This window comes from Psammomys obesus, unplaced genomic scaffold (assembly GCF_907164565.1).
Source record: "Psammomys obesus unplaced genomic scaffold, mPsaObe1.curated_primary_1811, whole genome shotgun sequence".
Lineage (NCBI taxonomy): Eukaryota > Metazoa > Chordata > Mammalia > Rodentia > Muridae > Psammomys > Psammomys obesus.
The window spans coordinates 2,001,409-2,013,725 of NW_026585689.1; the positions used below are offsets into that span (position 1 = coordinate 2,001,409).

The 12,317-nt window shown below is 40.6% G+C and overlaps 1 pseudogene; it reads right to left on the reverse strand.

The window, feature by feature from the left end:
* Window positions 1–9,187: 9,187 nt before the first annotated feature.
* LOC129667454 (BSD domain-containing protein 1-like) lies at window positions 9,188–10,120 on the reverse strand (annotated as a pseudogene).
* Window positions 10,121–12,317: the final 2,197 nt, after the last annotated feature.

Below are 12,317 nucleotides of genomic sequence, written 5' to 3' on the forward strand. Positions count from 1 at the left end.
ACTTACTGTTTTGATTATTATGTGGCGGGAGGATTTTCTTTTCTGGTCAAATTTGTTGGGTGTTCTGTAGGCCTCATGTATCCTTACTGGCTTCTCCTTTAACTTGGGGAAATTTTCTTCAATGATTTTGTTGAAAATATTTTCTGGGCCTTGGAGAAGGGAGTCTTCTTTTTCCTCTATTCCTATTATTCTTAGGTTTTGTCTTTTCATATTGTCTTGGATTTCTTGGATGGTCTGTGTCAGGAATTTTTTGGATGTAACATTTTCTTTGACAGATACATCGATTTCTTCCATTGTATCTTCTACACCTAAGATTCTTTCTTCCATTTCTTGTATTCTGTTGGTTGTGCTTACCTCTGCAGTTCCTGTTTTCTTCCCTAAATTCTTCCTCTCCATTATTTCCTCCATTTGTGTTTTCTTTAATTTTTCCAGTTCTATCTTCAGGTCTTAAGTTGTTTTGTTTACTTCCTTCACCTGTCTGCTTGTATTTTCCTCTTTTTCTTTTAGTTCCTTCAACTCTGTCTCTTTTATTTCTTTCAGTGATTTAATTATTTCTTCTCTGAAGGCCACAAGCTGTTTGGCTGCATCTTCCCGTATTTCTTCATGGATGGCCATAATCTGCTTGTCGTTATCTTCCTCCATTTCTTTATCGATAGCTATGATCTGTTTGGTTTTATCGTCCTCTAATTCTTTACGTATTTTATTTGTTTCCTCTATTATCCTCTTTATCAGCATAGATGTAAGGTCATCTTCTTGATTTTCTATTGTGCTGCATTTTCCAGGGCTGTTCGCCTCTGGATGGCTGGGTTCTGGAGATGCCATATTGCTCTGTCTTTTGTTGGTTGAGCTTTTACACTGACCTCTACCCATTGGGCTGATTTAGGTGTTGGCTGTTTATTTTCTGTGCTTCCTGGAGTCCTGAGGTAGGGAGTATCCCCTTGGCCGGAAGATGATTTTTCCTGAAGGAGTCCTTCTCTGCTTTTTGGTTATGGTCACTGTATGGCCAGTGTTTCTCAGGAGTTGCCACTGCTCACCTCAGGTTTATAGCCCTGAGTAGTAGCTGTGGTCTATGTTAGGCAGGGGGGGATCTCCTCTTACCCATAGAAGTTCTCAAGACAGCTGCCCCACTGCTGGGTTTCTTGTTATAAATTTAGTGTGCTGCTGCTCACTAAATTTCCAGGTACAGTCCTCTTGAAGAACCTGCTGATTCCCTAGCTGTGGGGTTTTCTCCCAACAGGGAAACTCAGTCTGTTATCCTGGGGTGCACAATTCTGTCTGGGAAAGTGAGAGGTGCACTCAGCAAGTCTCTGGGCCAGAGGCTGAGTGCTCCGCTCTGGACCTGGAGAATGTGCACCTAGGTTGAGTTGGTGCCTGGGGGCGCTGCTCTGGTCAGGAGGCTGGGTGCCTCACTCTGGACCAGAAGCTGTGTGTCCCTGTCTGGGATGGCGGCTGCAGGCACTGCTCTGGTCCAGACGCTGTGGGTGCAGCCCTCTTGAAGGACCAGGGATTCCCACAGTTTTGACAGTCTAGCTAGGGATAACTGGTTGATCCTTGGCACAGTATCTGAGGGATGCTGTAATGGCTCTCTGGCTTTTGTAGGTCTGAGGATGCAGCTGTTTGTCCCAGTGACCTAGGGGAACTCAATAATGGCAGCTGAGCACAACGCTCCTGCCTGCATTAGAACCTAGAGTCTGTGTGAATCCAGGAATTGTTTTGGTGCTGGGTGTCCTAAGCATTAGATCTGATGATCCCCTCCACTGGGGGTTTCCTCCTGCCAAAGACACTCAGTCTTTGCTTTGGGGACCGCTGTTCTGTCTGGGGTGGTGAGTAGAACACACAGGCACAGATGCCCGCTTGTGGCTCCACCTTTTTGGCCATTTGGAGCCTTGGCTGCTGCCTAAACTGGGTAATTTTCCCTAGTCCTTTTCAGGGTGGGGGTGTCTGCCAGCCGTTTCCCTCCCTGTGGATTTGCACCTGCCAGTGAAATGCAGTCTCTGGTGCCTGGTGCCCTGGTGCCCACAGTTCTATCTGAGGCGGCGAATCAGGCGCGCATGCAGGGCTCCGTGCAGGCGCCTGGGTCCCGGCTCTGGCTCTGCGCTGGTCTTGGGGCACCCGCGGAACCCGAGTCTTTTCCAGGGGATGTCTGGGTAACCTGAGGTCAGTCCCAATTGTTTCCTGCTCCTTGGGGTTATCTCTCCACTGGGAAATCCAGTCTATGGTGTTGTGGGCCGACAGTTCAGTCTGGGACAGTGACCAGATCACGCTGGCGTGTAGCTCTGGGCTGGCGACCAAGCGCCTGGTGGAACAGGGATCTCTTCCGAGGTTTAGCTGGTGAGTTAAAGCTGATTGAATCCCCCACTGTGGGGTATCTTCTCATCTGTGAAACACAATCACTTGTGTTTTATGGCTGCGAGTTCTGATTGCTGGTCACTGTGCCAATCCTGCTGTGCTGCTCCTCAGAATGAGAGTCCTCCTGGTGCCGCCATCTTGCCCCCGGAACTTCGAATATTTATATTTTAGAGTCCCATTTAACACAGATGTTCCAGATCCATAAGCTAAATGTCAAGACCACTGCTTTTAAGGAAAATGGTTCTTAACTAGCTACATACTGGAATAGTCTGGGATTTCTTTCTTTCTTTAAGAATTTTTGTTTGTTTTTACTTTTTGTAAAACCATGTGCACTATAAAACTTACCAGTATAACTATTCTAAAACTATACTTTATTTGTATAGCAAAAACTTTCATTTCACAAATTTGATGTTTTATATCCATTAATTAATAAATGCTCATGTATTTCTCACAGGCATACAGCCACCCTAGTTTCCACCATTTCATTGTTTTGTCAGCTTTTTAATTAATTTATTTTTTATTAATTACAGTTTATTCACTTTGTATCCCAGCTGTAACCACTTCCTCATCCCTTGTGTATACCACCCTTCCTCTCTGTCCTTTTCCCATGCCCCTCTCCCAGTCGACCTCCACTTTCATTTGATCCTAGTCTATCAGGTCTCATCAGGACTGGCTGCACTGTCTTCCTCTGTGGCCTGATAAGGCTGTATCCCTCAGCGGGAGGTGATCAGAGAGCCAGCCACAAAGTTCATGTCAGTGACAGTCCTTGTTCCTTGTTCCCCTTACTAGGGAACCTACTTGGATACTGAGCTTCCATGGGCTGCATCTGTGCAGGGGTTCTAGGTTATCTTCATGCATTGTCCTTGGTTGGAGTATCAGTCTCAGAAAAGAATCCTGTGTCCACATTTTTTGGTTCTGTTTCTCTCCTTGTGGAACTACTGTCCGTTCCAGATCTTTCTATCTCCCACTTCTTTCATAAGATTCCCTGCACTCTACCCAAAATTTGGCTGTGGATCTCAGCAGCTGATTTTATACACTACTGGATAGAGCCTTTCAGAGGCCCTCTGTGGTAGGCTCCTGTCCTGTTTCCTGTTTTCTCTCTCTTCCAATGTCTCTCCTGTTTGCCTTTCTGAGTGAGGGCTGAGCATCTTACCCAGGGTCCTCCTTCTTGCTTATCTTCTTTAGGTATACAGATTTTAGTATGTTTATCCTATATTATAGGTCTAGTATCCACTTATAAGTGAGTATATACCATGTGTGACTTTCTGCTTCTGGGATAACTCACTCGGGATGATCTTTTCTAGTTCCCACCATTTGCCTGCAAATTTCACGATTTCCTTGTTTTTAATTGCTGACTAGTGTCCCATTGTGTAAATGTACTACAATTTCTGTATCCATTCGTCCGTTGAGGGACATCTTGGTTGCTTCCAGATTCTGTCTATTATGAATAAAGCTGCAAACATAGTTGAGCAAATGTCCTTGTATGCTTGAACATATTTTGGAGATATGCCTTGGAGTTGTATATTTGGATCTGTCAGCTTTTGAATTCTCTATACCACATATAAGTGGAAGCTCACAGATATGTTCTTTCATGACTGGCTTATTTCACTGAACTCAGTGTTCTTTAATTTAAACCAAGTTGTAAAATGTATCTTGTTTTTCTTCTTTGTCAAAGCTGAATAATATTTGTACTATATATATATGTGTGCTACAATTGTTTGTTCTAGCACTGAAAACATGTATTTCTTCTATATTTTGATTGTTGCAAATAATGCAGTGAATATGTGTGTCAAGTAACTCTTTTGATATCCTGCTTCATATCCTATGGTAATTCTATGTTCAAGCTCTTGGAGAATCAGCATAGTGCTTTTATAGAAACTTTGCTGTTTCAGTTTTTCACAACTCATAAGCATTCCAGTTTCTTCAGTCTAGCTTTGTTGTAGGCCTTTTCTAATGTTATGAAGTGAAAAACTGCTTTCTATTGAGTTAAAGCTTAAAAAAAATTGCCTCAGAAATAATCTCTAATATTTTGGTCAATTTTGCTTTCAAAGTTTGAATAGTCAACATTTTTAATCTTACAATTGTTTTTAATATTATGCATTTTAGCTGTAATCTTTATTTTGAAATGAAATGAAAAGCATTGAGAATAAGAGAATGAATTATTTTGAAAATCTACAGTGCCCTGGCTTAGCAAATGAATAAAGGCAGTTTCCACTCACAACTTGAACTCTCCTGGAATGAGTTCCAACATTGAACTACTTACTAAGTCAATAATACTTCCTTTTTAAGTAGCCGCTTGACAGAAACTAGATATATTTAGCACAGAGAGGTATCACACATAAAAAATTCACCATTTAGAGTCTGAACTTTGATATAGACTCTTAAAAAAATCAATGTACATATAAAAAACAAACAGGTGGGCATTATTTCTTGTTTAATTTGAAATTGATATCTCATGTGGATTCTAGAGATATATAATATTTTAATTTATAAAGCTTTTAAAAGCCATAGAAAATACACAAAGGTAGATGAATAATTCATTTCAGAGTTTGGTGTTACAAAACCATCATTTCATTTTTTATTAAATATATTTTTATTTCAAAAATTTATATATACACACAATATATTTTGATCATATTCACCACTATGTATCCCTGTCTTAGTTTTTTCTTAACTTTCATAATTATTTTTATTTTTTATATAAATTACAGTTTATTTACTTTGTATCTCAGCTGCAGCCTTGTCCCTTGTTGCCTCCCAATCCCACCCTCCATCTCTCATCTCCTCCCTGCCCCCTCTAAGCCCACTGATAGGGGAGGTCCTCCTCCCCTTCTAGCTGACCCTAGCTTATTAGGTCTCACCAGGACTGGCTGCAATGTCCTCCTCTGTGATCTAGCTAGGTTGTTCCTCCCACAGGGGGTGAGGAGGTCAAAGAGCCAGCCACTGAGTTCATGCCAGAGACAGTCCCTATTTCCCTTACTAGGGAATCCCTTGGATACTGAGCTGCCATGGGCTATGTCTGAGCAAGGGTTCTAAGTTATATCAATGCATGGTCCTTGATTGGAGAATCAGTCTCAGGAAAGACCCCTGTGCCCTGATATATTTGGTCCTTGTGGAGCTCCTGTCCTCTCCAGGTCTTACTAACTCCCCCTTCTTTCATAAGATTCTCTGCACTCTGCCCAAAGTTTGGATATGAGTCTCAGCATCTGCTTTGATACAGTGCTAGGTAGAGTCTTTCAGAGGCCTTCTGTGGTAGGCTCCTGTCCTGTTCCCTATTTTCTCCTACTTCCAATGTCCATCCCATTTGTCTTTCTAAGTGAGTATTGATCATCTTACCCTGGGTGGGTCTTCCTTCTTGTTTAGCTTCCTTAGGTGTACAGATTTTAGTATGTTTATCCTATCGTATAAGTCTAGTATCCACTTATGAGTATATACCGTGTGTGTCTTTCTGCTTCTGGGATACCTCACTCAGAATGATCTTTTCTAGGTCATACCATTTGCCTGCAAATTTCACCTGGTGCTTTCTCAGACAATTATGAATAGTGCTTCCTCAAGACCCAGCTATACCAGTCCTAGGCATATATCTGAAAGTTGCTCAAGTACACAACAAGGACATTTGTTCAACCATGTTCATAGCAGCTTTATTCGTAATAGCCAGAACCTGGAAACAACCCAGATACCCCTCAAAGGAGGAATGGATACAGAAATTGTGATACAATTACACAATGGAATACTACTCAGCAATTAAAAAACATTGTTTTAAATGAGTCTTATCTGGGTTTTGGTTAAATTGAATGTAAATTTGAAAAAAAAATGTGTTGAAGAGGAAATAAATAATGACAGTGTTTTCTATGGTCGTACAGATTATACTGGTTTGCTTTTGGTGCTTTAAATTGATGAAGAGATTATACTGGTTGAGTGGGTCTGTCTTATTGACCTAGAGCAGAACGCCTTTCAGCATGTAGAGTCATATTTGAGAAAGAGTCACAGGGGATCACTCAGAGCCATGATTTGTTCTTTTGTCATGGAGGAAAATTTAAGGGAAGTCATAATTTGAGTTAATTAGGGGTAAAAATAAATTTCTCTGAGTTGGAATTCTTACTCTTAACACTTATCTGACATGAGTTTAAAAGAAACAAGTATCTCATTTTTAGCTCTGTTTTGTCATCTGTGGATACAAAAACATATGCATCATGAATTTATTTTAAAGAATAAGGTTAATTTTTATAAAAATCATAGTTTAATGTATACAAAAATAACTTTATTGATTCATAGTTACCTGAATGTTCCTGGAGCCTTTATACCTATAATTACAGGTGATAACTCTACGTTTGCCTAGACACTAAATGCCTCACTTAGAAAACTGCAAATCTGTAGTCTTGATTTCCTTAAACCAGGAATTTTCTATTGGCACTTTATGAAAAACCTTCTACCTTCATGATATTACACTTTAAACAAAGAGCATAACATTTTATTTGTGACAAATAATTATTTCCATATTCTGAGTAATATAAATAAAGCTTAATTTGAATCTTTTGCCAAACTATGTCTAGTTAAATAGGTGATATTTGATTTCTGTCTTAAATCACAACCCACATCTCACCAGGTTTATATGTTATTCTCTGTATTACACTTAAAATCACATTGCATTTTACATTCACTTACTAAAATGATAGCGACTGTCTGACAGCCATGGTACTGGGTCTTTTTTCTGAGATGTAGATATGCAAAGAAATCTCTGATGGGAATAATGCACAGGCCATTTTTTTACACATGGAACCAAACAAAAGTCCTTCCACACTCAGGAAAATAAAGAAAACAAGAGTCCTGCACTCAGAGCAGCTGACATTTTTGGACAGCCATCTTCAGTTTGAATCACTTGGTGAGTCATGACCTTCTTCATCAGTGAATATTGGGTAAAGAATATATATGACACTCAATGAATTATAAGTAAATGAAACTATTAACATTTGGGTTTTTTTAAATTGATATTTACTCTCACTTTATGTGTGTAGGTGTTTTGCCTTTATGTGTATGTTTGCAGGTCATGCATGCACTGCCTGTGGAGTACAGAAGAGATGTGTCTGATTGCCTGAACTGAAGTTTCAGACATTTATTAGTCACTGTGTGGGTGCTAAGAATCAAGCCTGGGTCCTCTGGAAGAGCAGGGAGTGTTCTTAACAACTGAGCCATTTCTCCATACCCTAATATTTGAAGTTTTTTTTAACAGTCCAGTTGAGACTGTGGTTTCTGTAGTCACATTTCATTCTTCTACGCAGATATGAATAGTAGTACTCAATAAAGTTACCAGCATTGATTAAACCCTTAAGACATACTGAGTAAACTGAGATTTTATGTAATTTACACATACGATCATTTTTAATTATTACAACACATCCATAAGGCACTGGAAGATTCATTTTTTAATAGATGATTAAACTGAAATGCTAAGAAGTTATGGGGAAAAACTTGCACAGGTCTATACAACAAACAAGTGTGGGTCCAACATTTAAATGTATTAAGACTGATGCCAGATTTTAGCTCTTCATTGCAAAAATCCACTTGCTTTTCTTTTTTTCTTTTAGTTTTCTCAGCTTCAAAACACTCTGGGGTGACACATTATAATTTAAAAATTATAATTTTGAACAAACAACCAAAAGGTTAATTAAACTAAAATAATTACAAGGAGAAAAATCCATTTCATAAAAAAATTAGCATTCTCTCCATCCTGCCCACTTCATGAAGGTTTGAAGTGAAGTGCCCATCATTCATGATGACGCTGACCAAGCTCTCTTAGTAGATGCACCAGCATACAGAATCACCAGAACAGCATCTGTGCAGCACCAAATCGTCATGCAGCTCTCACTGTCCTTAGAAGGTAAAAGCTCCACCCTGCCTTCAAGAAGAAGAAAAGAGTCTCAGGATGCTCACCTCAGAACATCCCTTCAGGATCAGAGAGCTGAGAAAGAGAAGCTGGCCTGGAGATGGAACATGAGTACTTGCCTCTGCTGACCACTTCATACAGCTCACAGTTGGTCTGTCTTCTAAGCTATGTGAGTCAAGGTAGGTAGCTGGTTGGAGCAGGTGTCCTACCTTGCAATACACAGAAGGATCTGGAAGTGATCTGAAATAGAAAGAAACACAAGAATAAACTCTTGCAGTGCCATACTTGGGCTAAAGACTTGGGTACATCTGACATAAAAGCCCTGGGAATGTGTAAGGATATCCCTGTGTGGGCTGGAGGAGAGCCAAGTTCGGTTTTAGATTCTGAACCCCATAGGACTTTTTAGGAGTGGAAAATGCTTGGGATGGGGATTTGAGAGAGAGACAAATTTCCCACAGATTATTGTCTCTTACTCGTGTAACAGGAACCAAAATTCTGTTCACTGTCCCTGTGTAGCCAAGGACAAGTGGCATGGCCTTCCTTGCTGGTTTACTAGCTTTTAGGGTAGAGTGTGTTGTCTTGGCCTCTTCAAAGAGCGGTCAACTGCTTCTGCTTCTGTCTCTATGCAGAAGGCAGCTTCCCCAGGAGGTTTCCCAGCAGGATTCTCTGTAACAGCAGAGAAATGCAGGCTCTCAGGTGATGGGGTACTGACCCTCCCCTTAGGTCATTCTAAGGTTGGCACAAGTCAAAATTCTGGATTTGTATTTAGAAAGGCTCTTCCAAGGTGTGAGCAGAGGGCCAGCAGGCAGCCACCAGAGTACGTACCAAGGTCTGGATGGCAGGAGTCATTTGGGGGAACATTCTCAGTGCCTTCCAAGGAGGGCTGAGACTAGCAAGCAAGGGAAGTGGGATGTGCCATGGGTCGGGGAGCTGCTTGCTCTGGCTCCCTCATCCTCAGTCTTCCCTCTCTACATCTTCCAGCTCACCGGAGGCATTCACTTTGGAAAGTGCCATCTGTACTTCTTCTTCAGTCATGTCCAGGTCAAAGTCTTTCTCCAGTCATCTCTCGGCCAGCAGGTGTTAGAGGCTTGGAGGGAAATGGGAGTGGAGGCCGAGTTTCACCCTCATCCTCAGACTCGATGCTTCAAGGAGCTTTGGGGACATGTCTTTGAGCAACACTGGTGCCTAGGGTGCAGCAGCAGGGTTGCGAATCTGTCAGAAAAGAGATGCTCTCACTGCTTTCTGATGGGGTCACTTTGCAGGGGGCTCCACCGGAGTTTCTTCACAAGGGCTCTGGAGGACCAAGCCCATCTTCCGTGGATGTGAAAGATTTGGTCTCTTTTGGAATCTTGATGGCGCAATGGCTTCAAGCTCCTCCTCTTTCTCCTCCCAGCCACGCTCCTCAGAGATGCTCTGGTCTGCCCACTGCTTCAGGGCACCCTTCTGGACCTGCTCTTGTTCCAGTTGATGGACTTTATACAAATACCAATGCTAGAATTCTGAATGGTAAACAGCTGCTGGAACCATCTTGGTGTAGGGGGCCCGGATGAAGGGGTTGTGCGAGAAGCTATGCCCATCAGGGTGATGACATCACACTTGATAGTTTTGTCTGGTGAGGGGGCAAAGGTATCTGGGATCACCCCTAAAGAGTCAGATAACCCCTTCTTCAGTTTTTCTGTTGCCCCTAGGCATCTTCAGTGGCCAGCCTTTCCTTGACCACACTGGCTGTGGCGGCTATGGTGCAGACTGTGTCAGCTGTACCACCTGGGTAAATTCTGTGAGATCCTGCTTCCTGAACTCCAAAGCTTTAGTGGACTTCTCTTTGACTGCCTGGTAGCTCTGCTGCAGCCAGCTCCACCACCATTCCACGGTCTCCCCTTCCGCCATCTTGCCTGCATCTGGTTTTTCAATAAAACAATATCACAACCAAAGTGCTTAAAAGAAAAATGTAACTAAAAAGTTGTAACAAATGTTGGTTGAAACACAAACTAATTCACCCTCTTCAGCAGCAGTCAGAGCTTGATAGAGATTTTTATTTCCCATAGGTGTCTCTTCATTCTTGACATTTTGAAATAGGCCCAGATAGAGTCATTCTAGCTAAGCTCCTATGTTAACAAATCATAAGTGATTTGCTTGTAAAATCTGACACGGAGAGGAAGGAAGAAAGAGCTTGTGTCCAAACAGCAATCAATATTCGGGATTCCCCTCCAGTTCCCTTGGGAACCTATATGACCAGCCCCCTGTTGGCTACTTATTTCTACCTTCCTCTGATTCTAACTAAACTATCCAATGCTTTTGCTCCCTGGGGCCTCTTTACACATTCAGCACTGTGGACAGGTGCTGTCAGTCACAGGAATCCCTGACACATGACTAACTAATTCAGTTTCAAAAATCAATTTGTTACATTTCATTGACAGACTCCATTCCCAAGCCGTTTGTTTTTAAGCTAGTAACAAGAAGATTATCTTCTTAAAAAATTCATCACGGAGAAAAATTGGGGGTCCATTTCTCCTAATTATCCAGAAAACTCCTTGATGGCAATGCCTTCTTAATCAATTGCTATTGACCTGAAGCTAATGGGGATGTGACTCATCATAGCCTGGACACCTGCTTCTCAGAAAGTCCAGGTTTAAGTCCAAACCTCCTGTTCCATGTGGACTGAGCCTTTGGATATAACGCTTTCTTCAAGGGGAACTGGTGCTGCATTATTAACAAAGGATAAATGGATACTGGGAAGAAAGTGCACAACCATGACTGTGTACTAAAATATGTCATTAAGAGTACACTGTTGAGAATACCATTCCCTTGGCCAGTAACCACTTGAAGTATTATTTGATCAGCTTAAAAACTGATATACGAAGCCAGTCATAGAGACTCTGGAAAACTGTAATCCCAGCACCCAGGAGAAAAAGGCAGGAGAACCATGAATTATGAATAGAAGCCAAATTTGTCATGCTGCAATAAGCAGAGCAATATCACTGTGTTCGGCAGACATAGATTCCTTCAGTCATATGCCAGGGGTGTAATAGCAGACATACGAACATATTAGTTCTAACTTTAGTTTTATAAAGGACCTCCATACTGATTTCTGTAATGTCTACATTAATTTAAGCCCTATCACTAACACATAAAGGTGATTTTTTTCCCTTCATCTCCAGAAGTATTTGTTTTCACTTTTCTTTTGGATGATAACTATTCTTGGTAGGGAAAGATGAAAATCTCACTGTAGATTTTTTTCAATATTCTAATGGCTTAAGGATGTTGAAATTTTTTTTATACATGAAGAATTTCTACTTTTAGAATGTCTTAAGTCAGATGCCCCTGATTTACATGTGTCTGATGTAAGCATGCTTGATACCTAGACACCCGTGAGCCATATCTTCCTGGAAAAATAACCTGCGCACTCTCTGCTACAACCTGGAGATATTTTATCATTTAAATATTCCCGGTAAATGTATTGATATTCAAACCTCATTAGATACCATCTCAAAAAGGCCCATTGAACACAAAAACTAAAGTCATAAGCAGCTCACAATTACCGCTTACATGTTTCTCATTTATATTATCTCATTTAGTTGTTTGAACATTTGGAGTTATCATTTAAGTCTAACATTGTAGCAAGATAGTATGCTCACACATGAGTTTATATTCATATATATAAACATATCTTTGGTGAATATGTGGAGATGAGATGAAACTTGATAAAATCTAGACGGGTTAATTTAAAAAGAGAGTGAGAATTCAGGAAAATAATTAAGGTGGAAGAGATGGCATTATTGAAAAGAAAAATCTACTGGATATAAGCATGAGTGTGTCAGTACTGTAGATTTTGTTTGAGGTTCTGAATGTATTAATAAAAACATTGAAACAAATAAACAAAATTAGGAATGAAACAGTCACCATATGATCATATTATATCTCAGCAAATCAACATCTGAGCTTAAGGAAAGTGTTTCCAGAATTATTGTTGTAGATTCAACAAGTAAAGGACTATAATAAAACACTCTAATTGAATTTTAATTTATTTTTAATGTTTTAATTACATTTTTATTTGTATATTAATTACAGTTTATTCACTTTGTAT